Source organism: Myotis myotis, unplaced genomic scaffold (genome assembly GCF_014108235.1).
Source record: "Myotis myotis isolate mMyoMyo1 unplaced genomic scaffold, mMyoMyo1.p scaffold_m19_p_18, whole genome shotgun sequence".
In the NCBI taxonomy this organism is placed as follows: domain Eukaryota; kingdom Metazoa; phylum Chordata; class Mammalia; order Chiroptera; family Vespertilionidae; genus Myotis; species Myotis myotis.
This window is the reverse complement of record NW_023416322.1, coordinates 28,321,036-28,343,534: the sequence shown is the minus strand read 5'-3', so window position 1 is coordinate 28,343,534 and position 22,499 is coordinate 28,321,036. Positions and strand designations below refer to the sequence as shown.

At 54.6% G+C, this 22,499-nt stretch overlaps 2 long non-coding RNA genes across 3 annotated transcripts; one reads left to right on the top strand and one right to left on the bottom strand.

Annotated features, from left to right (window-relative positions):
- The first annotated feature begins 313 nt into the window (after nucleotides 1-313).
- On the top strand, nucleotides 314-2,365 carry LOC118673764. The gene is made up of 4 exons (XR_004973463.1): nucleotides 314-328; nucleotides 663-1,264; nucleotides 1,501-1,581; nucleotides 1,788-2,365. It is a non-coding gene; the product is annotated as an uncharacterized LOC118673764 (long non-coding RNA).
- A 10,605-nt stretch (nucleotides 2,366-12,970) lies between these two features.
- On the bottom strand, nucleotides 12,971-16,394 carry LOC118673788. Of its 2 annotated transcripts, XR_004973473.1 has the most exons (4): nucleotides 16,123-16,394; nucleotides 15,574-15,690; nucleotides 15,352-15,438; nucleotides 12,971-14,503 (listed from the first exon to the last, which is right to left on the bottom strand). It is a non-coding gene; the product is annotated as an uncharacterized LOC118673788 (long non-coding RNA). The 2 variants fall into 2 exon arrangements; XR_004973472.1 differs by having other exon boundaries at nucleotides 15,574-16,394.
- Between the last annotated feature and the right edge of the window lie 6,105 nt (nucleotides 16,395-22,499).

Sequence of the window (22,499 nt, the reverse complement as noted above, 5' to 3'; positions counted from 1 at the left end):
GAGAAGCATCGACCAGCTGCCTCCTGCACGCCCCCTACTGGGGATGTGCCCGCAACCAAGGTACATGCCCTTGACTGGAATTGAACCTGGGACCCTTCAGTCCCCAGGCCGATGCTCTATCCACTGAGCCAAACCGGCCAGGTCCATCCTCCTCTTCTGTGATGCTTTACAGGCATGTGTACGCGGTTTTGAGAAACAGACACGTGTGATGAACCCCCCAGGCTTCCCCGAGTCTCTGGAAGGATAGGGTTTGAGCGTCACCATGGAAAGAGCTAAAGATTCAAAAACAGACAGACCTGAGTTCAAGTCCCTGCTCTGCTATTTACAGGTTTGGGAGCCTGGACAGGCCTTTAACCCCCCTCCCCACCCCCGCTCCGTGCCCACCCCGGGGTGGAGATGATACCGCTCCTTGGTTCCCAGGAGGAGCCACCAGTGCCTGCACCACCACCCCCACCTCTTCTAAAAGCACACACGCTAGGATGGGAATAAAAATAGACAAGAGGGTGCGGGTGGGAACAAAGGAGGCAGCCGGCTGGTCAGGGGCAAGGCCCACCCCAGGCCCGGACATCCACAGCGATGCCCATCCCCCTCCGCGGGCACTTCCTCCTGTCCCGGGACTAACGTGCTTGCCCACCGTGCACTTGTCTGACTCCGGTGCGCAGCGAGGAAGAGAGATTCCTGCAGCAACTGAGGCCTAACAGCAGAAGGAGCTGCATTTTCACTGGGGGACCATGGACCATCAGAAGGGGCTGCTTCGATGTGCCTAACGTGTTCTCCAAGATGGACCACAGCTGCTTTTAGCTGATTTCCAAACATAAAGCAGAAAACTTAAACCCGGGCCGATCCCACGTGGGCCGGGCGCCGGCAGAGGCCTGCGGTGTCGGCCCCGGTCCCCCCCCCCCCCCAGGAACAGCAGCGTGGGGTTCAGAGTCCAGTCTCGCACACGGGAGTCTGCAGCACGATGCCACTGTGCGCCCCTGGGTGGCACGGGCCCTCCTGGGCCTCGATGAGGACACTGATGTCAGCCTGGGGGCGACCCTGTGAGTCCAGGCCTCCAAGCGCCTCCGTGCCTGGTACTCACACAAGTGGCTGTCGTTACTGATAAGTGAAAGGGGGGCTGTGCCCTGGGTGGCAAACAAGTGCCCAAGTCCTGAAGCGCTGCAGGAGTCAGAGGGTGGAGCTGCTGCTAAGCTGAGGAGGAAGCAGAACTTGGCACCGAGTGGTTAGATCAGCGGCAGCACTCCCAGTTGAACTGGACTTTCAGGTAAGCAACAACTACGTTTTTAGTAGAAATAGGTCCCAAGTGTTGCATAGGAGGTACCCATACCCCAAAAGTAGCCATTGTTTATCTGAATTCAAATTCAGCTGAGCATGGCCTATTTTTATTTGCTCAACCCAGTAAGCCTCACCTGGAAGAAAGGGTAGCACACATGGGCGGGAGGAGAGGAGGGGGAAACGTCCCAGGCCACGCGGAAGGACTAACACGCTTACCCCTGCCAGATGCGGTTGCTGGGCAACTCACCAGAGCACCAGGGCCCCCTTACACTTTACAGATGAGGGAGCTCAGACGCGAGACTGCAGGTTGGTAGCTACACCCGGGTCTGCCTCGCGCCTCAGCACCTGCCTCCCGGCACCACATCCTGCTTGGGGCGCAGGAAAGGGCACGAGTGCCCACCTTCCCGTGAGAGCCCACCCCGGCTCTGTGCCCGCACAGCCTCCCTATTTCACGCCAAGGGCCTGTAATTGTGTGTGTGTGTGTAACATGTATATATATATGCCTCCTGCAGCCCCCACGGGGATCGAGCTCACAACCCGGGCAGGTGCCTTGACCGTGAATCGCAGCAGCCACCTTCCTGCACAGGACGACGCCCAGCCGCGTCCCACCGGCCGGGAGTGTGCGATTTCTGTTTGAGAGCTTGTTGATCTGAACACACAGCTGGGCTCTCAGATGGCCACGCCCTTGACCATGCCCATTACACAGGCTGCATTTCGGAGGCCTCTGAATTATTCATAAGAATCAAGTGTTCCTTCCACGCTCAGCTTTGAGAGCCACCAGACCCGTCCCAGAGACCACCACAGGGCGTCGTTCCTGGAGTGCCACCGCCCTCCATCAATTGGGTGCCAGGAATTTTCACAAGAAAGACACACTTCCCACAGCCCACCTCGCCCCCTGCAAATGCTCCCCAAACAAAGGACTTCCTCACCAGACAGACATTAGGTCTATCACGTATATATCAGCACTGCAATAAAATAAAGCCACGTGTCCTTCAAATTATATTTTCAATTTCATTAATTCTAAATCCAGTGCAATTATGTCTAGACTCTGAGGCAAAGTTCAAAAACTATAAAATAAAATAAAAAAATATCTGAGTGTGTGATGACTGTTACCAAACAAGACCCCAGCGCAGGGTCTTTATTGTCTGCAAACCAATCCTCTTAAAAAAAAAAAAAAAGCCGAAACCGGTTTGGCTCAGTGGATAGAGCGTCGGCCTGTGGACTGAAGGGTCCCAGGTTCGATTCCGATCAAGGGAATGTACCTGGGTTGCGGGCACTTCCCCAGTGGGGGATGTGCAGGAGGCAGCTGATCGATGTTTCTCTCTCATCGATGTTTCTAACTCTCTATCTCTCTCCCTTCCTTTCTGTAAAAAATCAATAAAATATATTTTTAAAAAAAAAGTTTAATTCAACAAATATTGACCAAGAACGGAGCCAGGACCCAGTCCTCCCGGGGCCTGTGACAGGGAATGGTCCCATATTCAGCTACGTTTCAGGAGAGAAGGAACAAAGTAAACATCGTAAAAGACAAAATGTCAGGAGGGCCCGGAGAGGGAGTGAGTAATTCGCACTGCGGGGCGGCGGTTCTGAGCCAGCCGGAATGGATGAGTAGGATTTCGACAGCTGGTGCGGGCCTCGCGGCAGAGGGAGCAGCTTAAGCGAAGGTAGAGAGCCAGGATGTGCGGGAGGACTCGTCGCCACCCTCTCATTTAGCAGCGCGGCTACCGCACCATTCTCATTAGTAGATGTTGTCAAAGATCAGCGCCCCTACTTGCTTCAGAAGTAAGAGTCGCATCCCTGCGGCTCTGCCCCGCGAGGCCTCTAACGGATGATTTATAAGTGCGGTGTTGTTTTTTAAAAGATGCTAATATCCCAGACCAAACCACCCTCCCAAGTCCTGGGCCCTTTACACACATTCCAGCCCTGGAACACACACCCTGAGCAACAACAGAGGCCTTTTCTTGCCCCGCCCCCCCGCCCCCCATCCTTGTTGGCTCCTCGGCATCGCTGCCTCTAAACTCCCTCGTTAACGCACGCTCAGGGCCACACATGCACACGCACTCCCAGCTCCCCATTCACAGTGCCAGACAGGAAACACATTTGCAGGATTTTAAACAATTTTAAAATGTGCCTTCAAATTTCACAACTTGCTTCACTCGCCCGAGGGAGGAACCAAGCTCCTTGTATAAACACCACCCGAACAGGCCTGCCTCACATCCCACCCGGCTCTGGGAGCCTGGCTTTTCTAAGGGAGGCCCGGCGTGAGTTGGGGGGGAGGGGGCGGGGGGGGGGGGGGAGGTTGTTTATTTTGATTTTTTTTTTTCCTCATTTCATCTGTGTCTTCTGTGGTCGCTGGGCTTTGCCGTCATGTTTATGTTACACGCACTCCCAGTAGCCGGGGGGGGGGGGGGGGGGGGGGGGGGGGGGCCTGAGCGGTCCTCGCTGCTCAGAACACCAGCCTCGCCGCGGCCCAGGACAGAACCGGTATGGGCTCCGGGTGCACCGGTGAGGAAACATCTCCAGGAAATCGTTTCCTGGCCTTGAGTCCAACAGCCCCTAAAACCAGAGCAGCTGCGGGCAAGGGACAGGGCTGCTCTCCGTCGCAGGGCCCCGGGGCACCCAAGGGAGCTGAGTGAGAGGGACGCGTCCCAGCGCCTCTCTCTGGAGGTCGGTCAGAAGAAAGTGGAGAGAGTTGTATTGAAACAGGAGCCCGGGCCCCAGCTGGTGTGGCTCCGTGGCTAGACCGTCGGCCTGCAGACTGAAGGGTCCCGGTCCAGGGCACATACCTGGGCTGCGGGCTCGATCCATAGTGGGGGGTCTGCAGGAGGCAGCCGATCAGTGTTTCTCTCTCATCACTGATGTTTCTATCTCTCCCTCTCCCTTCCTCTCTGAAATCAATAAAAATATAGTTTTTTTAAAAAAAGAAAAAGAAACGGGAGCTGGGAACAGGCGGACAGAGGAGGTCTTGGTGTGTCCATGGCAGTTACCTGGGGCAGACGCCCGCCCGACGGCTGGCTTGGTGAGGGTCTTGGCCTCAGGGCCTGATTCTGGGCCATGGTGGTTGAGTGCAGCCCCACCTGCCAGGGGCCCCGCCTGCAAGTGCTGGGGTGTGGCAGCTGCGGCCCTGGCCACCCACCCTTATCCTCAGCTGCCCTCACCCGGGGCAGGGCTGGCCTCGCTCTGCCCGAGCTTTCTGCAAAAGGACTGGCTGGGCTGCTGTCCCAGGAAGGGGTGTGGCAGGACATGCCCCGAGAGCCTGGTGACTGCCATGTACCCTCGCGGTGAAAATCGCCAAGCAGCCAGGAAGGGACCCCTCACGGGGCTGTCCTTGCGGGAGGGCTGAGGGTCTCCCAGACGGCTCCATGGCGGAGTCCTCGCCCTTGGAGAGCGCTCGAATCCCGCCCCGGGCCAGGGCAGGCCAAGGAAGCCTGTCGGGCCTCGCAGACAGAGCAGCAGGGGTGAAAACTGAAGAGCTGAGCCCTAGTCCGTCTGGCTCAGTGGATAGAGCGCCGGCCTGCAGACTGAAGGGTCCCAGGTTCTACCGGGTTGCTGGCTCGTCCCCTGGGGATGTGCAGGAGACAGCCAATCAATGATTCTCTCTCATCATTGATGTTTCTCTCTCCCTCTCCCTTCTTCTCTGAAATCAATAAAAATATATATTTTTTAAAAACCGAAGAGCTGAAACACCACACCATCACAGGTGGAAGCACAGGCGGCTTTACTGGGAACCCCCAACAAAGGAGACAGGAGGGGAGAGGGAGATTCTGGCTGCCACGCCCCTGCCGGCAGAACAGCTGCTGCTCGGTGACACACCCTGACGAGTCCACTGAATCACCCTATGGGGACCATCGGCAATATTTGAGGGGAATTTTGCAGGGGACTGGAGGCCCTATGTCAGCAGGTAGGAGCAGGAGCCAGTTGAGTTGGAATTCATTACTGACACTGTGAGCCCTCTGCAATAAAAATCATAATAATCCTGTATAATAGAGAGCTAATATGCTAATTAGACTGAACAGCAGAACGACCATCCGGACAGCCTTCTGGATGAGGCCGGGGCTGCAAGGGCCAAGCCCCTTGCATGAATTTCGTGTATCAGGCCTCTAGTTACCATTATAATAGCTAATCCCAAGGTCTTTCCTTATGCCAGACACAGCTTTTCTAAGTATTATCTCACTTCATCCTCACCATGATCCTTTGGGTGGGCACTGTTATTATCAGCCTCATTTCATAAATTAGAAAACTGAGCCCTGGCCAGGTAGCTCAGTTGGTTAGAGTGTCATCCCCAAACACCAAGGTTGTGGGTTCGATCCCCAATCAGGGCACACACAAGAATCAGCCAATGAATGTGTAAATAAATGGAACAACAAATCTATGTTCTCTCTCTCTCTCTCTCTCTCTCTCTCTCTCTCTCTCTCTCTCTCTCCTCTTCCTCTCTCTCAAATTAATTTTTAAAAATTAAAGAAATAGGCCCTGGCTGGTGTGGCTCAGTTGGTTGAGCATCGTCCCAGGCACTCAAAGGTCACTGGTTTGATTAGAGTCAGGATATATACCCAGGTTTCGGGTCAATCCCCAGTCAGGTGTGTATAGGAGGCAACTGATCAATGTTTCTCTCCCTCCTTCTCCCTTCCTCTCTCTCTCAAATTAAAAATCGTTTTGTAATTAAAAATAAATAAATAAATAAATGAGGAAACTGAGTCCCAGCATCACAACCTAGTGAGCGATGGAGCCGGGCTTTCAACCCCTGATCCCTGAGTCTGTTTCCAAGCCCAGGCCCTCGGCTGGGGGTCGGGGTGGGGGCCCGGGGGAGGGGCCTGCAGCACCAGGTCACCTGGGAACAGGCTCCTGTGACCTCCTCTCAATACCTCAGCCCTCCCACCGGCTCCCTACCTGCCCGACTCTGAGAAACAGTTGCTCCCCTTGGACAAGAGGGACTCCCGCCCTCTTCCCTGAACCCCATCCCCCCGCCTTCCTCGAGGGGCCTATTCCTCCATTTCCCCCTGCACCTCCAGCCTTTCTCCGTGGGAACCTGCTCTTTATCGACAACTAGGCCCCGGGTTTGCTACGCAGAAAACGTCTTCCCTCCGTTCTGAAACCTTCTCAAGTATCAACCTCTCTCAGCTGACACCTGCTTGTTTGCTTACCCATCTTACTTTCCCTGTTCTGAGCAGGAAAACCCAATTTTCCTTGGGAAACCCTCATCCTCAGTCCACCTCCCAGGGGCAGTCGTGAGCCAGTGCCCGAGCCTGCTGGCCCCAGCGCAGCAGCCAGGACGCAGGGGTTGCTTTGGGATGGGCGTGTGGCCCTCGCAGGACAATGAGAGTCCTCAAGACCCTCTGTGACGGCCGAAGCCTGAGCCCATGTGTGTCTCCTTTCTGACAAACAGCAACATTAAAGACATCCAGACCTGCAGATCAATTGTTTTAATCCTCATCCGAGGACGTTTGTTCGTTTGTTTTTGATTTTGGAGAGAAAGGAAGGGGGAGACAGAGAGGGGGAGGGAGGGAGGGAGGGAGGGGGGAGAGAGAGGGAGAGAGAGAGAGAGAGAGAGAGAGAGAGAGAGAGAGAGAGAGAGAGAAACATCAAGCAGTTGCCTCTTGTATGCATCCAGTTGCCTCTTGTATGCATCCGACACAGGATTGAGCCCACAACCCCAGCACGTGTCCTGACTGGGAATTGAACTGGCAACCTGTGGTGCATGGGGCGATGCCCAACCAACTGAGCCAAACTGTCAGGGCTATAGGTAATTTTTTTTTGATGTAACATTTTTGTGATGTAACATTCACAATATCCTTTAATATTTCAAAAGCTTTTTAACCCACTTAGAGTATACAATTCAATGATTTTTAGTGTATTCATGGAACCATTCAACCATCGCTACAATCCATTTGAGAACATTTTCATCACCCCCGAAAGAAAACCCATATCCATTAGCAGCAATTCACCATCCTTCTCTAAGCCACCCAATAGGCAACCTCAGCAACAGGCAACCACTAATCTACTTTCTATCTGTATAGATTATAGGTAATTTTTATAGGAGTTTACTTGAGCCAAACTGAGGACATGCTGAGGAGCAAGAACTCGAATGCTCTGGAGCAGTGGTCGGCAAACCGCGGCTCGCGAGCCACATGCGGCTCTTTGGCCCCTTGAGTGTGGCTCTTCCACAAAATACCACGTGCGGGCGCACATACACTGCGATTGAAACTTCGTGGCCCATGCGCAGAAGTCGGTTTTCGCAAAGGAGATAGACGGAACAAGTATACAAGACAGTGTGGGTGGGAGAGTTGGAAGGGGTCGACCTCAGCGAACATACCTCAATCAGATTGAGGACGTTTTTAGCAAAGGCCAGCTTAGGAGTACCCTAATTAAGTTAATAACAAGGTACCTACCTATATAGTTGAAGTTTAAAAAATTTGGCTCTCAAAAGAAATTTCAATCGTTGTCCTGTTGATATTTGGCTCTGTTGACTAATGAGTTTGCCGACCACTGACCTGGAGAATAACAAGTTTTGTAGCTTCTTTTATGCACTTGAAATTAAGGAGGTGACACAGGAAGACGACATGGAGGTGGGAGAAAGCAAGGTAGGGACTGGATTACAGGATCGTTTACAAGATTATGCGCTTTCTTCGGGTTAATGCTCACTTGCAGGAGTGTTACCTCTGGTATTTCCAAGGTGTGCAAACCTGGATGCACAGGAACGATGGACAGGCCGGCTTCAAACCTCTCACTGAAGAGGTAAAGGCCTGGGGCGTGACCGCCCACCATGACCTGCCTAGACAGACATTTATGACCAGATCACCCTGTGGGGTTACTCTCCATAGAACCCCGTCTCTCCTGTCCACACGGATATACCTGGTCCTCTCACTCTCGTGATCCCGCCCGGCTCCTTGCAGGCACTCTGTCTGCAACCAGCTCTCCACTCTCCCAGGTCATCCCAGGGCCTCAGGTCCAGTTCTCCGTCCCATCTCTACACCTTTAACGCAAAGCTCAGTCCCCAGGCCCAGCCCCTAAAATGCCCCTCTTTGACCCACTCTCCAGGTAACCCCACGCACTGTAACCTGCAAAAATAGAACTCCCTGTGCCCCCCCCCGCCCCCCCCCGCAAAACACACGCTGCAATTGATTGTAGAAAATAATACAAATGGCCCTGGCTGCTTTGGCTCAGTGGATAGAGCATCGGCCTGGGGACTGAAGGGTCCCAGGTTCGATTCCTGTCAAGGGTACATGCCCAGATTGTGGGCTCGGTCCCCAGTGGGGGGGCGTGCAGGAGGGGACCAATGATTCTATCGATGATTCTCTCTCATCATTGATGTTTCTATCTCTCTTTCTCTCTCTCCCCCTTCCTCTCTGAAATCAATAAAAATATATTTTAAAAAAAAGAAAAGACAAAAATACAAATGGAGCCACTTTAACACGGCTGCCAGCTCAGAGGAACTGCCTTGTATGTCTTACTCCTCAAACCTTTGGAATGTTAAATGGGGCGAAACAATCTTCGCACTGGGCCTAAAGCCGCACTCTATCCCAAACAACTGTTTGCAAAGATAACAAGAAAGCAGATAGAGTGATTACAGGCCTGAAGATTAAACGCATTTTTTTGGAATTACAATCACTATGTTAGTTTGTATACAGACATTAATCTCACAGGGTGATCTGATCATAAATTCCTAGCTGGGCAGGTCATGGTGGGTAGTCACGTCCCAGGCCGGTTACTTCTGTAGTGCAAGGTTTTAAGGCAGCCCTGATTTGTAGAGAGAGGAAGGGAGAGGGAGAGGGAGAAACATCGATGTGAGAGCAAAGCATGAATCGCCTGCCTCGGCACTGCCCCCACTGCCTCCACCTTCTGGTGCACGGGAAGACGCCCAACCTCCTGAGCCACACCAGCCAGGGCGGCCTATCGCTTCCTTGGTGTAAGAGGTAAGGTTCTTCTTAAGCAAGCCCTGTCCTTTGTTTCTGTGCATCTAGGTTAACACACCTTTGAAAGGCCACCTTTCAGCCTGGACGGTGTGGCTCAGTGGTTGAGTGTCGACCCAGGAACCAAGAGGTCACCTGGTCAGGGCACATGCCCAGGTTGTGGGCTCTAGCCCCAGTACGGGGTATGCAGGAGGCAGCAGATCGATGATATTCCTTTCTCATCGATGTTTCTCTCTATCCCTCTCCCTTCCTCTCTCTCCAAAAACATATGGGGGGCGGGGGAGAAATGCCACCTTTCGCCGTCCTTATAAAGGTTGACAACTCTCTGCAGCGGTTCTCAACCTGTGGGTCGCGACCCCTTTGGCGGTCGAACGACCCTTTCACAGGGGTGGCCTAAGACCATCCTGCACATCAGATATTTACATGACGATTCATAACAGTAGCAACATTACAGTTATGAAGTAGCAACGAAAATAATTTTATGGTTGGGTCACAACATGAGGAACTGTATTTAAAGGGCCAGAGGGTTGAGAACCACTGAGAGAGTACATAATCTTAACTATCCTGTAATCCATTTTCCGCCTTGCTTTCTCCCACCTTCTTGTAATCTTCCCTCCTTAATCTCAAATGAATAAAAGAAACTGTAAAAGAGAAACTGTAAAAGTATTATTATCTGGAGCATTTGAGATCTCCCTCCCCGGCATATATCCTCAGTTTATAAACTCTTATAAAAAAACTAGTAACCCAGTGCATGGATTCGTGCACATTGAAAGGAAATTAATTAGTCCCGGGGCGGGACTGGGCTAGATGGGCCAGACACACTCTGAAGCCAAACTCCTGCGGTCCCTTCCCGGTATCTGCGGAATGAGCGGGGTCCCTCCGGCACATGGGGTCCCTCAGCCTGGCCTGCGGGGATTGGGCCGAAACCGGCTCTCCAACATCCCCCGAGGGGTCCCGGAGTGCGAGAGGGCACTCTGCAAAGTTGCTGTCATACAGGGTGTGGAATGCAAATGCAAGTGTGCAGTAAACCAGATTCGAGGCTGACAGTGCCCCAGCAACAACATAACCCACAGCCGAAGGTGGAATTGTACAGCCCCGCAAGGAATCAGGCTCCCTCCTCTCCGGTTTCAGGGTGCGTCACCCAAAAACTGCAACTGCCAAGTCACTGCAGCTCAGCAACTCCTGCGTTGAACGTCTGCCTCCTGGTGGTCAGTGCACGTCATAGCAACCAGTCAGACAGACACTTAGCATATTAGCCTTTTATATATATAGATATCTACAGGTTTGAGCATTTCTTTTCTTTTTTTAAAGCAAATCTCTTTTATTTAGTTTTTTTGTTTGTTTTTAGAGAGAGGAAGGGAGAAGAGATAGTAACATCATTAATTGGCTGCCTCCTGCACACTCCCTACTGGGGACCCAACTGGCAAAAGTCCATGTTCAACCACCGAGCACACCAACCCGGCTGGCCATTTCTCACATCAACACTTCTATTGATGTCATTGTTCCCCTTCCTTTCCCATAAACACCCCTTGCCTTTAACTCCCAATCAGAACACTACTGGCTTTCGGCCTGAGTCTGTGCTTCCTGATTTGGATCTCAAATAAATGCTGGTTGCCTCTCACTTGGCCCTCATTGTTAAGTTAACATGATCTTCCCAGTCTCCCAGGCTTGTGCTCTTGGCACCGCCGCCGACTCACTCTGCACCCGTTCAGGTTCTGTCTGGCCAGTGACAGAGACTGACTCAGGGTCACTTAAAGCAGAGAAAGGATTTGCTGGATGGAAACCCAGTAGTTGAGACAATGGATGGAAAAACTGGGAACCTCCCTTGGGAGATGGGCAGGGACCAGGTAGGGGGCGGCCAGAGCTAGAGCCAGGGCCACGGGAATAGTTACTGGGAAATGGATTCTAAACTCCCACAGCTGAGCCCTCCCTGTGCGTTTGGAGCCCTGAGTGGGAGCATCTGCCGGACTGAGCTCCAGCAGAAAGGCCTGGAGAGCAAGTTAAAAAAGAAAAAAAAAAGATGACCTTTTGGCTAATGCCTCAGCGGTCCCAGATGTGTCTCTTGCTTCAACAGTGTTTGGACGGAACAGACCCCGGGACGCCCCTTCTTCCAGCCTCGGCACCCTCTGCCCTCCTTTCCAGTCACCACCTCGGAGACCAGACACAGTTTATTTTTTCTACCTTCACCCCTATTGACGAACAACCGTGAGCCCCCAAATTCATCAGAATTGTTCCACCGGCTGGAGGCTGCCGTCGACCGCCCGCCCGGCCGGCCTGCACCTGCGCGCCCGCACCCACCTCTGTCCGGACGAGGTGGCTCCGGGGCGGCGGCCGCGTCCTCCTCGAGTTGGTGGAGAAGCGCGAGGGCGCCCAGCGTCTTCAGCTGTGAAGCCAGCGCGGTGGCGCCTTCTCCTCCAGGACGAGCTGACGCCGCCCGAGAGGAGTGGGCACAGCTCGGGGCGCCCTGCGAGCCGCCCTGGCCTCGGAGAGGAGCGAGCCCGGCCTTCTGGGCCCGCAGGCCCCGCGCTCCCCGCAGACCCTCAGCTCCGGCTCCGCAGAACCGCTGCCGGGGAGGAGGCGACGCCATCAAGGAGCCGGGCCCCACCTGCCGCCCGCCGCCTGCGCCCCGGGCCGGGCCGGGCCAGTGTCTCCCAAAGGCCCCTCCGGCACCGCCAGGCGCCTCTGGAGCCCGGAGGCCGGTGCGGGGCCGCTGCCTCCCCCGGACCCGCCATTCTGTTCACCCCCTGAAGCCTCTCCCCCACCCGCCATTCTGTTCACCCCCTGAAGCCTCTCCCCCACCCGCCATTCTGTTCACCACCTGAAGCCTCTCCCCGGACCCGCCATTCTGTTCACCCCCTGAAGCCTCTCCCCGGACCCGCCATTCTGTTCACCCCCTGAAGCCTCTCCCCGGACCGCCATTCTGTTCACCCCCTGAAGCCTCTCCCCCACCCGCCATTCTGTTCACCACCTGAAGCCTCCCCCGGACCCGCCATTCTGTTCACCCCCTGAAGCCTCTCCCCCACCCGCCATTCTGTTCACCCCCTGAAGCCTCTCCCCGGACCCGCCATTCTGTTCACCCCCTGAAGCCTCCCCCGGACCCGCCATTCTGTTCACCACCTGAAGCCTCTCCCCGGACCCGCCATTCTGTTCACCCCCTGAAGCCTCTCCCCGACCCGCCATTCTGTTCACCACCTGAAGCCTCTCCCCGGACCCGCCATTCTGTTCACCCCCTGAAGCCTCTCCCGGACCCGCCATTCTGTTCACCCCCTGAAGCCTCTCCCCGGACCCGCCATTCTGTTCACCCCCTGAAGCCTCTCCCGGACCCGCCATTCTGTTCACCCCCTGAAGCCTCTCCCCGGACCGCCATTCTGTTCACCCCCTGAAGCCTCTCCCCGGACCCGCCATTCTGTTCACCCCCTGAAGCCTCTCCCCGGACCCGCCATTCTGTTCACCCCCTGAAGCCTCTCCCCCACCCGCCATTCTGTTCACCCCCTGAAGCCTCTCCCGGACCCGCCATTCTGTTCACCCCCTGAAGCCTCTCCCCGGACCCGCCATTCTGTTCACCCCCTGAAGCCTCTCCCCGGACCCGCCATTCTGTTCACCACCTGAAGCCTCTCCCCCATGCATTGGACCAAAGGAAACAATAACGCTTTTTGCAGGGGGGAAAAAATTCTTAAAAAATAAAGATTACCTTTTGTTTTTAATATCTTCTAATTTATTTCAGAGAGAGGAAGGGAGAGGGAGATAGAACCATCAGTGATGCGAGAGAATCATTGATGGCTGCCTCCTGCATGCCCCCTACTGGAGCCCAAGCCCGCAACCAGGGCATGTGTCCCGACCAGGAATCGAGCTGTGACCTCCGGGGTCATAGGTTGACCCTCAGCCAGTGAGCCACACCGGCTGGGCTGGAAGCGAGTGTTTTAACTGTAGGCTTTCATGGTCCTGCTTCCCGCCCGGGCTCCTGATGCTGACACAGATGATCCCACCTGCCCCCCACATCCAAACCGCTGCTGCGTCCTGTAGGGACTGTTTCATACTGGTCTGTGTCTCTCTGGGCTCCCAGTGACCTTCACCCCAGACTACCACTCACCCCTTGCTAGGAACAGCTGCCAGAACAGCCGGGTAGTATGGTGCAGTGGTTAGATCAGGACTCTCAGGCCAAATTGCCTTGCCTCAGACCGCTAGCTGTGTGACCTCCGGAAAGTTATTGACATCTCTGTGCTTTCTCATCTATAAAATAAGGAGAACAACCCTACCTCTCTCTCATGCTGAGTGTGAAGATAAGTGCATTCTTGTCTGCAAAGTGCTTCCAATGCGCCTGCGCTGGTGACCGTGTTCTGTAACCGTGAGCCATGTTGTTATTCCCAGGGCGCCATGCCCATTATCTGCTCTTGAGTCTCCCAAACTTTTCTCTCTCTGCCTCCCCTCAGTTCTCTGATGGAATACAGCCCCGTGGCTTGCTGCTAAGCCGTGCTGGGCTGGCCCGGCCTTCTCCGGCCCAATCTGGAATGTCCTCAGCCCAGGGAAAACCAGTCTCCCTGGGAGCCTCCAGGAGGTCTGTCCCCAAGGGGAGCTCTTTCTGCCGAGTCCCACCGGCTGCAGGTTCGATCCACAGCCCCAATCTGAGCGAGGGTGGGAGGCAACCAATGGATGTGTCTCTCTCACATTGATGTTTCTCTCTCTCTCTTTCTCTCTCTCTCTCCCTCCCTTTCTCCCTAAAAATCAATGGAAAAAATATCCTCGGGTGAGGATTAACAGCAAGGACAAAATTCCTAACTCAAGGCGGGTCATGGTTGGTTGTCAAGTCCTAGGCCAGTCTTTACCTCTGAGGTTTCTATTGTCTTTGGTAGCAGACCTTTGAAAGGCCAGAGCAGCTCTCTTTTCCAAAACCCTCAAAGCACAGCCGCAGGCACCTGAGCGTGAGACCACACCTTATCTTGTTGCCCACATACCATCTCCATGTGCTGTAAACACTCGCTGTCCTGTGCCTACCAATGTAAGGGAAGTGCGTCTCTCTTCTTTTGTTGTTCTGTTTTAGTCTATCCAATCTCAGAGAGTTCCCTGCTTTGCGTCCTCCGTCCTGCCTAACCTGCGTGGATGGAGCTTCTGTAACACCCCTTACAGCTCCTCCTTGGATTCTAACGTATAAAACAAACGGCAAAACCGCCATCCTCGGGGCATTTTCTCAGTCCATTGAGATTTTGCTTCCTGGCAATTGTCACCAGTTTGGCTCAAATACGCTCTTAGAAGACGTTTTCTTAGCGTGGACTTCTTTCGGCAACAGCCACGAGATGATAGGGTGAGGGAGGGGCTCCATGGATCTGGGGTGGGGGGTAAGGAACATGGAGGAAGGACATCTGAGGGGCAGACTTTCTCCCCACCTCCCCCATTCACGCCTGCAGGTCAGGGGAGTGTGGCCCACACCATCCCTCTGGGCATGACGCGCCCTTGCTGGCCATTCCCACCTGGAAAAACCCTCCCAAGTGTTTCCTCCACCGTCCCTCTGAACCCATGGAACCGCCATGCCCCGGGCTTACCAAGTGCTCCTGAGCAGAATCAATATTTGTGTTCCTGGGCCCCTCCTCCCTGCCTCCCCTACATCCTGGTCTTCCCCTATCGCCCCCAGTATCAGCACAGTCACCCCAGCCAGCCCAGGAGGCCAGGCCGGCGGAGAGGCGCACACCAGGGCTCCATGGCAGCCAACTCCCCCGGCTGCCCAGGCCTCTCACTGGATCCCTATGATGACGCCCTGAGGTCAGCCTGCCTCCTCTCAGAGGTGGAAATACAAAGGAGGGCAGAGGCTCAGAGAGGTGACAGAACTTTCTCAGTTCCCACAGCCGGGCCTAAACCCAGCTCTCGCCCAGCTCTCTCCAGAGGGGCCGCTCTGGCAGGCCCTGCAGAGCGCTTCCTACACAGGCCGACCTCAGCCGACACCGGGTGAAGCGGAAAGTAAGCCATTTTCTGTTCACCTCCTGCCTCCAGGGACAGGCAGAGAAGGCTTCTGCCCTCCAGGAGGACGGCCCACAGAGCCCCCGGGGTCCCCGCTAGGGCCCACCCCCTCCCTGCCCCCTCCCTTCCCCTACTCATGGGCTCTGGTCTGGAAGGAGCGCCTCCCCGCCACCACCCCCATAGCCGGGGCAGCTGGGCCCCACCCCGATCACACCATCACCTTTCTGAGCCTTGGTCTCCTCATCTGGTGGGGGGAGAGGAGGGAGGAACAATTCCTGCCTTTGCCCGCATCGCAATGTCCAGGAGTCTATAAAGATGAAACAGTCCGTGATAAAACACACAGCTGGAAAACCTGGAAGACCATAAAATGTTACATAACTGTAAGGGATTCCGGGCTGGCTGTAACACGGGCATTAAACTGTAACCTCTCAGAGATATTTACCATAAAAAGTTACCGGGCCCCGGGGAGGGATTCAAGAAGTGTGCTTGCTCCCCGGGCTGACTTCTTTTTTTCTCTCTTCATTTGTGCTGCTTCTAGTTTTCTGATCATTTATTTCTTCTGTAATCAGGGGAAAAGTTATATAAAAGGAATGCTTCTGCAACAGAAGCATCTACACTCCTGCTCTGACACTATGCTACAGGGAAAGTCTAGCCAGTGACGGAAAAGAGGCTTATGGGCTGCCCTGGAGGTGAAGGTGCCGGCCCACCCTCACTCACCCTGGCCCGGCCCAGCTTTTCCCCCATGCAGCTGGGGAGCTGGGCTTTCTCCCCAGTAAAAACCACAGGTAAGGGGTTCCTGGTCCTGTGCCCCCCCCACACGCTTCTTCCCTGCCTGGGGCACGCAGCCTAGAGCGTCCCAAAGGGACAGTATTCCGAGCTCCCCACCCTCCTGAGCTCCAGCCCCCACCTGCCGCTGCCCTGGGACACCCCCCTGGCAGTTCTGCTGGCCCCTCAGGCAGCATGTGTGTGGCAGGCACTATCCAGGGCTCACCCGCTTCCAGGCTCGCAGGCACCAGTTCTCTGGGGAGCAGAACAGGTTCTGTTTGGGCGATGGTGGACCTCAGCCCCAGTCAGAACCAGTCCCTTCTCCTCCTTCCTTCACAGATATGGGGATAGCAATGGACACTGAGCCGGTTCGGTCCACTGAGGATAAGTTGGCTGGGAGGCTGGTAGAAAAGATTTTCCTCACCAGGTTTAAAAAAAAAAAGCTTTGCCTAACGGGTGTGGCTCGGCGGTTGAGTGTTGACCTATGGACCCAGGAGGTCACTGTTCCATTCCCAGCCAGGGCACAGCCCGGGTTGCGGGCTCCATCCCCCGTGGGGGGCGTGCAGGAGGCAGCCGATCCGCGATTCTCTCTCATCATTGATGTTTCTCTCTCTGTCTCCCTCTCCCTTCCTCTCTCTGAAATCAACTTTTTAAAAAACATATTTAAAAGAGCCTTAGGAGGAGACCTTGTGCTCCCACCCCTCCTTTCTGCACTCCATTCGCCAGAGAGGCTGACAGACAGCGCTGGGTCTCTGAAAACACGTTGAGCCGCTGTCCCGCGTCCAGAATGCTTTGCTAGGGGTGGGGGGAAATAAAACCTTGTTTCAACTGCTGGCAGTTGGGTATTCTGCTACTCGCAGCCAAAATCATCACAATTTGATACAATGACCAAAATGACACGCTGCATTTCTCCTTCCCAGGTCTGTTCCTCCATTTCCTGTCTGTAAGGGCCACTTCTGCCCACCAGGCCTTCCACACCCTTCCCTCCTCTGGCCCCGGGCTCAGGTCCCATCCGACTCTGTTCCATGTCTCCGGTGCTCACCCCGCCTCGCCTCTGCCACTCCTCAGCCTCAGGCCCTCCTCCCTCCCACCGGAGCGCCTGCAGCTCAGGCCCAAAGTCCTCCACCTCTGAGCTCCCTCCTCTGCCCACATGTTGTTACCCACAGTGCTTTTTCTAAAATACAAATCTGATTGTGCTTCTTACTTAAGCATCTATGGCAGTGATGGCGAACCTATGACACGCGTGTCAGAGGCGACACGCGAACTCATTTTTTTGGTTGATTTTTCTTTGTTAAATGGCATTTAAACATATAAAATAAATATCAAAAATATAAGTCTTTGTTTTACTATGGTTGCAAATATCAAAAACTTTCTATATGTGACACGGCACCAGAGTTAAGTTAGGGTTTTTCAAAATGCTGACACGCCGAGCTCAAAAGGTTCGCCATCACTGCCCTATGGGCTACAGACTAATATTCAAATCCTGTGCGTGGCATTCAAGGCCCTTAGCAACACGGCCCCAAACCACCTCCTGCTCTCTTCTGCTGCCACGCCTCCCCGGGCCTATTCTGTAATTTTAGCTCCTTCAGCGTAGTCACTGCACAGACGCTCACCCTCTACCTTTGTTCTCTGTTCCCTCACCCTTGAATGTGAATGCCTCCTTATCCTCGACACTCACGTCGAATGTCTCCTCTTCTGTGAAGCCCTCCTCACCACCAATAAACATCCCTTCCTCCATGAGCCCACAGCCTGTTGTTCCACCTACACCACTATTACGATTCTTATCTTATATTCTAATGATATATTTGCCAGTAAACTAGATTCCTTTAGGGCAAGGATATATTTCAGAGTCCCCAGTGCCTCCCAGTACAGTGTTTAACATGAGCAATTAATTTTATTTATTTCATTTTTTTAGAGAGAGAGAGAGGAAGGGAGAGGGATAGAGAGATAGAAACACCAATGAGAGAGAAACAGCATTGATCGGCTGCCTCCTGCAAGCCTCCGTCTGGGGATTGAGCCCAAAACCCAGGCATGTGCCCTGACCGGGAGTTGAACTTCGATCTCTGGGTTCCTGGGTTGACGCTCAACCACTGGGCCACACCAACCGGGCAATCAGTCGATTTTTTGGTGGAAGAGGCAGCAGTACACAACACCCCCTGGAACACAGTCTCATCCTCCTTACCACGGCCCCTCCCTTCTCCCTCCCACTTCCCATCCTGTCCAAACTCCTCTTCCCGGCCATGGACTCCCAGGGGAAGAATCCCACCCTCTTCCATGGAATCATGAGTTGCATGTGTGTGAGCGGGAACAGATCCATTAGGTTCTGCTCACTTTGGCCCTCAGTAAAAGAGCTGGACGAGTTAGTAGCCAAAAGAATCTGGCTTTAGCTTGGCAACATCTTTAGCAAAGCACTCTCCCACATTGTGAAATTCTCCAAGATCTAGAAAGGCCGATGCCCAGATTGCATCTGAAACATAAGCTCTAGGACAGCTGGGATCTCTCCTCTTGCCCTCCACTAAGCCCCCCGCCCCAATCCGGAGTCCAGTCCAGATTGCGTGCTCCATAAACACTTGTTGAATGAAAGTCACCCTCAGCTTTGTTCCTAGGTTCTAAGAACCAGTCACTCAAGTGTTCAGCAACTGAAGATAGCTGAGTGTGTGTGGGGATGCGTGTACTTATATCTACCCTGCCGCACTCCAATGGCAAACTCTGAAACAGGCAATGGAACGTTATGCTGCCATTAAAAATATTGTTTAGCCCAGCCTGCGTGGCTCAATGTTTGAGCACCGACCTATGAACCAGGAGGTCACTGGTTCAATTCCCGGTCAGGGCACATGCCCAGGTTACTGGCTCCATCCCCAGTGGAGAGCATGCAGGAGGCAGCCAATCAATGATTCTCTCTCATCATTGATGTTTCTATCTCTCTTTCCTTCTCCCTTCCTCTCTGAAATCAATAAAAATATTTTTTTTAAAATATATTTTATTGATTTTTCACAGAGAGGAAGGGAGAGAGATAGTTAGAAACATCGATGAGAGAGAAACATCGATCAGCTGCCTCCTGCACATCTCCCACTGGGGATGTGCCCGCAACCCAGGTACATGCCCTTGACCGGAATCGAACCTGGGACCTTTCAGTCCGCAGGCCGACGCTCTATCCACTGAGCCAAACCGGTTTCGGCAATAAAAATATTTTTAAATATTGTTTGTAAATATATATAAATTGTTTTTTATAATATATTTTTATTGATTTCAGAGAGGAAGGGAGAAGGAAAGAGAGAAACACCAATGATGAGAGAGAATCATTGATCGGCTGCCTCCTGCACACCCCCCACTGGGGATCGAGCCCGCAACCCAGGCATGTGCCCCTGACCAGAAGCGAACCTGGGACCCTTCAGTCCACAGGCCAATGCTCTATCCCAGCTGTGGGCAAACTACGGCCCGCGGGCCAGATCCGGCCCGTTTGAAATGAATAAAACTAATGAAAAAAAAGACCGTAACCTTTTATGTAATGATGTTTACTTTGAATTTATATTAGTTCACACAAACACTCCATCCATGCTTTTGTTCCGGCCCTCCGGTCCAGTTTAAGAACCCACTGTGGCCCTCGAGTCAAAAAGTTTGCCCACCCCTGCTCTATCCACTGAGCCAAGCTGGCTAGGGCTACAAATGTATGTAAATTGTTCACAGCCCTAGCCAAGTGGTCCAATTGGTTGGACTGTCATCCCATACACAATAGGTTTTGGGTTTGATCTTCAACTGGGCACCTATGGAAGGCAACTGATCCATGGTTCTCTCTCACATCAATGTTTCTCTCTCCCTTCCTCTCTCTCTAAAAATCAATAAAAACGTATCCTCAGGCGAGGATTTAAAAGAAAGTTACTAAAAACAATGTTGTTTACAAAGAGCTTGCAACATGAAAAATGTCTTCTGTCACAAAGTTAAGGGAGAGAAAAAAGTACAGGAAGGAAATGTGTGATATTTATCACACTATGTAAAAGCAAGCAACCCCCACCCCACCCCCAAAGCTCACGAGCAAAAAGCTGGCTGGAAAGGGATGATGGTAACAGTGGCTGTGGCTCCTCCTCCCCTTTATTCTCCTGTTATCTCTCTCTCTCTCTCTCTCTCTCTCTCTCTCTCTCTCTCTCTTTCTTTTTGTTAATCCTCATTGATTTTTAGACAGAGTGGAAGGGAGGGGGAAACAGAGAGAGAAACATCAATGTGAGAGAGACACATCGATAGACTGCCTCCCCAACTCGCCCCACCTGCTGTGCCTTTGACCAGAATGGAACCTGGGACCCTTCAGTCCAAGGGCCAAAGCTCCAACCACTGAGCCAAACCAGCTAGGGCTCCTGTTCTCTCTTTTCCAACTTCACGCACGTCCTATATAATAAAAGGCTAATATGCAAATTGCCCCCTCCACGGAAGATGGACCAGGAGGCAGGCTGGCCAGCCACCTCTCAGCCCACCCCCACCCCCACCCCAGCCCTCAGCCTGCAAGATAGGCCCGATGGGGCAGGCTAGCCAGACCCCACCCATGCCGATTCCTAATAAAGTGGGAAACATATACTTTATATTTTTCAAAATGACATTGAGGGAACGGCACAGGCCTCCCACCCCTACCCCACTGTCTAAAGATACCCTCAGGTCTGGGCCAGGTTAGCAGGCGCCCCAGGACCCTGTGGCCCTGCCACCCCCACCACAGGGTGCTCAGTAAAGGAGTAGCAATCCAGCAGCTCTGCCAGTTCCAGACTGGAAATGGCGCCTCCCGGCGGGCAGTGCCCCCAGAGGTGGACAGTATGTCCCTCCGGAGGTCGGCCTCCTGCAAGACACTCAGAGGGTTAATCCTGTCTCCGAAATTCACAGGGAGGCCCAGGAGGGGAATTTCCCAGACAGGCAGACAGACAGACACCTCAGACCGCTCCGCCACTAAGCGCAGATGTTTGCCTGGGGTGGTGAGAGCCTTCACAAGCGCGCCGGCTTGCGGTGAGAGGTAGCCCAAAGCCAGAGCCGAGACCGCCTGGGCAGGCTGGGGGCTGGAGGGGGAGGGAGCGGGGCGGGTTGGTCTTCAGGCCGAGTCTCCGGGCAGCTCCCTGGGGTCCGTCTGGGTCCCGCAGTGCCTGCACCTCCCCTCTGCGTCCAGCAGGCGTCGCGGCGGCTCCGGAGTGTGGATCTGCGGTCTGCGCTCTGACGCTTCCAGCCAAGTTTGCTGTGTAAATGGTGGTTTGTCTATGTCCCCTACGGGTCCGGAGGCTCCCCAAGGGCAGGAATGTTATCTTAGTCGCCGCCTTACCTTCGTGGCTAATTACAACACCCGGCCCCTAATGGGTGCCCCATCAGGTCTGAAACACGACCCCCAAACACAAAGATATATGCATAGGAGAGTAATGAGAGCAAAGCCTGCAGTGAGAACGCTGGGGAAAGCGCCAGGCCCGGGGAAGGAGGCTCCGTGTTCCGTTCGTGCTTCCAGCCCCCCCCCCCCCCCCCACACACACACACCTTTTTTCCACCCAGACGCCGGCAGGGCGGGGAGCCGCCGTGGCCCCGCCGGGTTGGGCGGAGCGAGCCTGAACCTGCCCGACCTAGCAGCGCAGCCGAGGGACCCGACGCGTTCCCGCCCTGCAGTCCCATCAATCAGAGACAAGGGGGAATGTGCCCCAAACCATCTCCTCCAGGGGGCAACCCTGGGCTACCCTCTCTGTGGAGCTGCCGTCACCCCTCCGCTCCCCTCCTGAACCCCTCTCCGTGTCTTTTCAGAGCAGGAAGTGGGTAGAAGTACCTTAACTAAAGTGATGTCACCCACTCAACAGGCAATTATTGACCAGCTACTAGTGTGCCCAGTGCTGTGCCAGGCGTGGGCAGCGCAGCAGGGCACCAAACGCCCTGCCCTCGTGGCGCTTCGATTCCGTGGGACACAGACGGGATAATCTCTCGTTGGGCACGTGGGAGGCCGACACCCAGGTGACCTCCCAGGTGAGTAAAAAGCGCGTGAGGCGCCGCCCTGGAGATGGTCGGCGGGTAGACTTCGGCCCCGGCAGGAGGGGCGGGCTTCGGGTCGGTAAAACCCCGGGCTGGGCACGTCTCCTGGGGCAGGAGCGAGCCAGGGGGTGGAGGCGGGGGGAGGGGAGAAGGCGCGCAAAGCTAGGTCTCTAGACCTTAGTAGGCAATGGGTAAATATTTACGGTCCGCCCGGCACGTCCGACCTCACGCACTTGCGCCCCGAGGGGGGGGCGGGGCGGGGAGCCAGCCGGGGCCCTCCTCCGCCCCAGGCCCCTCCCCACGGGGTCAGTGCAGGTCTAGCCTTGGCGTCCGGGCCCTGAGTAATTACAGGGGCTGTCGCCAGCCCTGGCCGTAAAAGAGAAGGATGAAACGGCTTGGGAACCGGGGAAGCGGGGCCCGCGCCGGCCGGGGGGAAGGGGAGGCCCGGAGCCTGCGGCTTCCCGCGCTGCGCAGCTGCGTGCAGGGCTGGCCAGGGTGCGCGCACACTCACTCCGACACCTACCGGGGGCGCGCGCACCAGCCGCCGGGCGCACAGCATTCGGCCCTTCCCCGCAGGCGCGCCAGCCCCATCCAGCACCTGGCGGCCGCTCCTCCCCGCGAGCGGGG